The sequence below is a fragment of the Pinus tabuliformis genome, chromosome Q, assembly GCF_031772625.1.
Source record: "Pinus tabuliformis cultivar Carrire ecotype Pingquan chromosome Q, CPIR1, whole genome shotgun sequence".
Lineage (NCBI taxonomy): Eukaryota > Viridiplantae > Streptophyta > Pinopsida > Pinales > Pinaceae > Pinus > Pinus tabuliformis.
In genome coordinates, this window is record NC_142296.1 from 1,013,865,678 (window position 1) to 1,013,873,596 (window position 7,919).

The window sequence follows — 7,919 nt, forward strand, 5'->3', positions numbered from 1 at the left end:
GCATATTTTACATATCAATGTTCATTAATGACAGTGAAAGTCCATGTTGTTTTCCATGTTTCATTACTTAAGAGATATGTGAAGGATGTTGATCATGTGATTGACTAGTCTGTATTGCATGTGGAACTAGAAGGAGAATCCCAGTCGAAACCTTAGTGCATATTGCATAAAAAACAGTTCATGCTCCTTAACCAAGAAATAGAGCAAGTTAAAGTGTAGTGGAAGCACTTTGGGCCTGATGAAGATACATGGAAGATGACTTATCAGATGCGAGCTTTGTATCCTTCATTGTCTGTTAGTTGAGGCAAAGGAGTTTTGGTATATGTACATATCTATGTATGGTTGTTATTGTAAATACCATAATGAGTTGTGTTATAAAGCTCCAATAAGTGGTATGATTGTCATGTTGTTTTTGGATTTTTAGCAAGTTGTTATTGTAAACACTGCATCAAGCTAAGCTATAAAGCTCCATAGGCAGTATGTTTTATTTTCAGTAGTTCGCTAGTCATAGGTGTCATAGAACACCGAGGACGATGTTTCCCTAAGGAGGAGGGGTTTGTAACACCCCTGGGTTAAAATTTCATGTAATAAAGTTAACAAAGGCAAAATAAGACCAAGGTCATGGGACATGTATTTCAAGTTGAATGTTGAGAAAAAATCCTAGTGGGTGTCACTTTTAGTTTATTATGGCTAAAGAAATTTGTAAAGGCAAAGAAACATTAATTGGCATTTATTTATGAAAATAAAAGAAAATAGGAGAAAATGGAGATGAAGGGTCATAAATTTGCATGAGAGGAAAATTGAAGGAAAATAGAGGCCTAAATGATAAAAAGGCTTTTGAAGATCAATTCACAACATTTTGTCAGTTTAACTTTTTCCATTTCAGTTTTGGGGCTTTCTCTATCTCTCATACTATTGCACACTTAGAGCATTATTGAAGCACTCTAGCATTGGAGAAAGGAAATTAAAGAAAAGACAAGGACGCAAAGGAAGGGAAAGGAAAGAAAAGGACAAGAAAGGAAGGTTGGATCAAGAAGCTTCAGCAGGAGGATTTGTATGTAACAGGTTGCATGTGTGATTTCCTAGCTGGTTTGAGAATGCATGGTACATGCAATTGTGTATTTGGTTATTTTTCTATCATTGACATGGGTTTTTCCTGGTTTGGCAGTGGTTTCATATTTGCCTTTCCATTTTCGGATAGCCATGGTGTGATGGGATTCTTTTCTGGTTGATCTTTGGATTACCGGAAGGTTTTTGAACTGGGTGAGGTGGCCTCAGGAAAATTCCCAAGGGTTGGGGGTGGAGGTGGTTTAATCTCCGAGAAACCATCAATAGGTGGGTGGAGAAAGGAAATTTCCTCAAGGTAATGGTGAAGAATCTCTAAGGCATCCAAGGATTTTTTGGACTTAGTGATCTCTTGACCGTTTTGGCTGGGATCGTTGTAGCCTGAAGGTGGAGGTGGTTTAATCTCCAGGAATCCCTAGTTGTTTATGTATTAACATCCCACAATGTTGCTTGGAAAATGGCACAGGGGTTATTAGCTAAAAGAAATATTTGGTTCAGCCCAATCTATAGTCGGGTGGTACGTGTAAGTCCCTGACTTGGTTGGATTTTTCATAAAATAATATGAGCTATTTTCCTATTGTAATCTATGAGCACTTGTACTTGTTATTATGGTGGTTTGATGGTTGTTATTTCATGGTTATTAATCTGGTTATATCTTGGTTATAAGCATGGATTTGTAATGTATTCTATCTATGACTTGTTTCGTATTTTATAAGTATTTGATGGGTAATGAATGCATGGGATAACAAGTGTTATTGAAACTATTATGAGAGAGCATTAGATCTTCTTGGTGATTCTTAGATACGTTTAAGACTCCTATGATCATATATGCATTCATGCCCTGTAGTTTACATGTTTACCATATGTTTGACAATGTAACAACCCTGGTTAAAACTCCATGTAAAAAAGTATAAGACCACATTTGATGGGACATGTATTCCAAGCTGAATGTTGGGAAAAACATCCTAGTGGGTGTTCATTTGGTTTATCATGGCTAATTAAATTGGCAAAGGAGATGGTTAAGGCTTTAGAAAGACAAAATGACATTTTTGGCACATTTATTTATGAAAATAATGGAAATCAGGAGAAAAGGAAGGTGAAAGGTCACAGGTTGCGTGTGAGGACGAAAATGAAGAAAATAGAGGCCTAATTTATAAAAAGGCTTTTGAGGATCTATTTTGGAGCTCTCTCATTATTCTATCTCTCTCTCTCTCTCACTCTTGGACACTTAGAGTTTTCTTGGAGCACTTTGGCATTGGATCAAGAAAGGAAAAGAAGACAAGAGAAAGCAAGGAGAAAGCAAGGAAGAGTGGGATCAAGCAGCTACAACAATATTCTTTGTAGGTATCGATTTGCATGTGTATTTTCCTTGCTATATTTGGCATGAATGATATTACATGTGGTTCTTTTGTTGTTATGACATGGGTTTTTCCAGGTGTGACAATGTTTTCTGCCTAGCCTTTCCATTTCCGGATAGCCATGGTGTGATGGGGTTCTGATGTTTTGGTTGAGTTGGATTGTCGGATGGATTCAAAGCTAAATGAGGTGGATCTCTGAATGATAGAGAACATGGCCTAGTGGTCCCTGAACCAAATTGTGGATCACGGTAAAGTCACTAGCCTAATAACCCCTGAGCCAAATTGTGGGTTGTGGTAAATCCATAATTATGTTACCTCAGTTGGCTTAGGAATCCTTGCTGATGAATGGCGGGATATACAATAAATCCTAGAAGTGGTTTCTCTTGATTAGGACTAGGAATCCTTGCTAGTGAATGGTGGGATATATAGTAAAGCCTAGAGGGTGGTGTCTCGATTTAGGGCCTAGTGATCCCTGGATTGGACTATGGATTACTGTAAATCATGAGAGATTAGGAGATAGGAAAATTCCTCACAGTGTAGGTGGAGAAATCCGGTGGCATCCATGCTTGTTTGGCCTAGTGATCGGGTGGAGATCATGGTAAAACATGTTATTACATGTTTATGTGTTGGCCTAGTGATCCGAGATGGTTTATGGTAAAGCCTGGTTTTTATTGATGAGGGTGAGGTGGTTTAGACTCAAAATGCCTTGGTTGGTTCTTTTGGTTTGAGTCCCACATTCATGCTTGGAATATGGCATAGGGGTGAATGGTTGAAGAGAGAATTGGTTCAACGATTCTATGATCGGGTGGAACGTGGTAGTCACATCCCAGGTTTGGATTTTGAATCATCAATATGAGGTTATTTCTCCTTGTATTTCTATGGGTATTATACGGGTTTATATGTGGATCAAATGGTTGTGATTTCCTTGGTATTTCTGTTGCGATTATGTTGGTTATGTATATGTTTTATGGCACTGGCTATGTATGGCTCTCATCATGCTTTTACTTGTAAATTAATGAAAAATGTATCTATGACTTAATAGATGATAATGCAACAAATGATATAAGGGAACAATGATTCATAGTGATTATCATATAAGTATGAGACCCATATGCTTAAATTTGTTGTTTACACCTATAGATTATGTAATCGTGATATGTTTGATGAAATGCATGTCATGGCTAGTAGGGATTCGGTTAAGGGCTTGTTCAAGTATTTACATGTGCATCATTGTTACCTTGTTATCTTTCTGTTTTGAAGGTGTCATTCGATTCTGGGTAGTGACCTGGGCTCTGGGCTTGAAAAAGTGGCTCAAATACCGGGGACGTTGGAATATCACTAAGCAAAATAGTTCCTAGATGTTGGCATGCCTTGTCATGAGAGCATCTAGAGCCTCCTGAACGTTGTCATGCCCATAGAATGGAAGTGTCAAAAGTTCAAGTGGTCTAAAACCTCAGTGGGACTCAGGGGCTAGCTACCTGAGTGGTTGGGATGGTTCCTGGGAGTCCTGTTGCTGATGTGGAAGGTCAATATGTTGTGTTTCTGTTGACTCCACTTCCTTAAGATCACATAGGAGGTTGAATCCAATCATAGTAGCCTCTCATCACATGTTTACCCCAGATGGTCGGTTACTTAGGTAGATGTGGGAGGAGGGTGTTACAGAGTGGTATTAGAGCATGGTTCACCCCTAGGACTGGCTAGGCGGTGTGTTGGTCATGCATTCATGCCAGTTGTGTTTGTGTTCCTTATGCTTGTAGTACATGTGCTTATTGCATTTGCATGGTGTTGATCATGGTTGTAGTGATGTTGACATGTGAAGGTTGATGGTGTTGTTGTGGGATGTGTCATCATGACTGTATGGTTTTATATGCATCTATTATGCATGTTGGTGTCTATATGTTGTTATGCATGCATTGTCATGGTTATGTTTATGCATGTATGGTAGGTCATCACGATGATATTGGTATGTTATGATGCTAATGCGTTGGATGAGATAGAGTAGGAGATGCAGATCATTAAAGTGAAGTTGCAACAATGGACTTCAGGGTAAGAGAAAATCATCATACAAGTATTGTATGTTTGGCATGTAGGTATGTTAGTTAATGGATTTTTATGTGCATTAGGGTTATATACATGTTTGTCATTTTATTGATTATTGTGGTTACATGTATGATAAATGTTAGTTGATTAGTGTAGTCATATGCACATGTGTCAAATAGTCATGAATGATAGTAACCTACGGTTGTATGCATTGTTATTGTTGTTTTAGGTTAGATAACTTGATGATTATGTTATATGATGTTGATGAGCATGATATATAACTTGTTGTTGTTATATGCTAGTAACTTGATGATTAGGGTTATTACATTAAGATCTTGATGTTATATGTATCATGCTAAATTGGATTGGCCTATGCAGATGATAAGGGTTATGACATTCAGGTATGAGTCTACTTATTTGTGACATTATGGTGTAGTAATTGAGATTGATCATACATATGTGATTGATATGCATAAATGACAAATATTTATGAGTTTATGATGTGAACATGTTAGCTAGTGACTATCATGGATATCATGACCTTATTTATTTTTGAGTTGATATGTTGTGAAGTTATATCATGCTAATCTGGATTGATTGTGCAGAGAAGATAGCCTCCCCTGAGATATTAAGGTATGAACTTAGTTATGTCGTATATTTTGTGTTTGAGTGTTGGTGTCTAATATGTCGTGTATCTATTCTTGAATGTTTGATTAATTTCATGATATGTGTATGTAAGATTGCATGAAGAAATGATCTTGTTTTAAGATGATTGTACTAACACATATGTGTTGAGACAATTGATGTGTACTTGAGTGTAGTAGATGACACTTGTAGCATTATGTCTAATGGCTATGAGTTGACTATGGATTATGACATGATTGTTAGTCTTGGTAAAGGTTGATTTCAAATTGATAGATATGATTGTATTGATATTTGGAATGTGAGACTGGCATGTGTGAGAAGTTGTAGGGCAACATGCTTGGTATTAACTTGACAAGGTAATAGTTGATGTGTTATATAAGTAACAGTTGGGTGATGTGATAGTACATAGTAAGCCTCGATTGCAACAAGGTAAAATGGTAAAAGAAAGGAATTGGGGAAGAATTCCTTTAGCTATGTTTGAAAACTCTAATTCCAAATGAAAGAGTGCTTTGCATACAGGAACTCTTCTTAACCTAGATTTCGTCTTACATTATGTGGGTATGTGCTATATTCATGGACATGTATTTGACAGGTATAACAATTGGTTTCTAGTTATAGATAGATATGTCAAGGGAATCAGAGTCCCTTGAGACATGGCGTGGATGTGTTTAGTTGCAAGCAACGTGCTTTGCGCAACGAGGTAACGTAACTGATGTATTGTTATGTTTATTTATGCACTAACAGTTATGTGTTTATGGTAGTGTGATCCAGGGAGTTGCATGGCAAGAGAGGTTTCCATGAAATATTGTAGAAGGCTCGGGTTGAGCTTTCCCTGGGAACCACAGGGATTGAGTCATGGTGTTTGTTGTCAGTCTTGTGCTTTTGGTATTTTGGTGATTTGTTGTGCTTGACTGCAGTTTTGTTTACGTATTTTGCATGGCCATGCCACGTTTTTTTGTGGTTTCGTATTGTTATTGGTTTTCTCTTGCTTACTTCTTGGTATTGTCTTTTATTGTTTTGAGAGTCTTGGGAATTGGTTGGGGAAGGAGGAAGTTAGTGGAGCCCAGGGAGAGCTATGTGGTACCTCATAGGTAAGGTAAGACTTGGATGAAGCTCAGTGCATGTATAAGGGATGCTAAAGGCAATATTATGATAGCCAATTCGATTGGTTGGGTCCATCGTTGTAAATGGATGATGGAAGGATAGTCATGAGAAACGTAATCAAGAAAGGTAAAGTAAATGGACTTGAGTTGTCATATGGCTTGGCTATCTTGGGAATTGTTGTTCTCAATGTTGTGCATGAATAAAGGAGTCCTCTTAACCTTGACCTTATGATATTTGGTAATTATGTTGTGATCATGATTATGTCGATGTCTATATATGTATACATGTATGTATGTATATATGTTGTTGTCTAACATATTGTTTAATGGTAATATTTATATGTATATATATCTATGTATGTATGTTTTTGTCTGAAAGGGTCGTTAGGAATCATTCTTGTGGAGGAATGATTGCTTATGCAGGTCAATGCCATGAAGAGATTCTTGGTTTATGAGGAATCAAGTGGGAAGAGTAATTTGACATATATTTGAGGTCAGTATCATGTGGATATGAATTGATATTATGTGAGTATACTATGTTTATTTTTATGCTATGGACAAGCTAATGCTGAGAGATACATCAACGAAATCAAAGCAGTGTGGTCTACGACATGCTAGGACAAGCATGGATAAGACATTGGAAGCAAGGTTGCTTGGTAAGGAAAGTGTAGTTTTAGATGTGTGGTACTACTATTGTGCATTGTTGTACATGTTGCATCTGTGATGTTGTGTGCATGCGGTGTTTTATATATAGTGTGTGTGCACATGTTGTTTATCCAATTTTATGTACAGGGTGGTGCAGATAGTGTTGTGTGAATGTTTCATATGCAATGCTGGGTATATATGGTGTTATGTACATTTTGGATATATGGTGTTGTGTACATATTGTATTGTACACATAATGGATATGTCGTGTTGTGTGCATATGGTGATGTGCGCATGTTGGATATGCAGTGTTGTGTACATAGGGTGTTATGTACATGTTGTATATGTAGTGCAATGTACATACGATGTTGTGTGCATGTTGTACATGTGGTGCTATGTACATATGGTGTTATGTGCATGATTGTACAAGTGGTGTTGTGAGAATGTGGTGTCGTGTACATGTTTTATATATGGTGTTGTGTGCAAGTGGTGTTGTGTACATGTCGTGCATATGGTGTTGTGTTCATGTGGTTTTGTGTACATGTCATTCATGTGGTGTTGTGTACATTTGGCATTGTGTACATGTTGTACAGGTGGTATGATGTACATGTGGCATTGTGTACACGTTGTGTAGGTAGTGTTGTGTACATGTGATGTTGTGCACACATTGTGCAGGTGGTGTTGTGTATAGGTGGCACTGTGTACATGTTGTACATGAGGTACTGGTGTACATGTGGTATTATGTGCATGTCATACATGTTGTGTTGTGTACATGCAGTATTATGTATGTGCATGGTGTAGTCATGGTGTCGTGTCATATGTATTCATTGTTAGGATATTCCGACACATAGGATATAGTTAAGTTCAACTTGGTCTAGTATAGAGTTAGGTTAGAGTTAGGTAAAGTGTGTTTCTTTACCGTTGTACATTTTGTAACTTACAATCCGACGGTCACGATATGTAGTGATCCAACGGTTCACTCTCACCTCGGTATTACCGACACTTGATCCGTGGCTTGACACCCGATTGGTCCATGAGTTCTATTTAAAGCGCATGGAGGGTC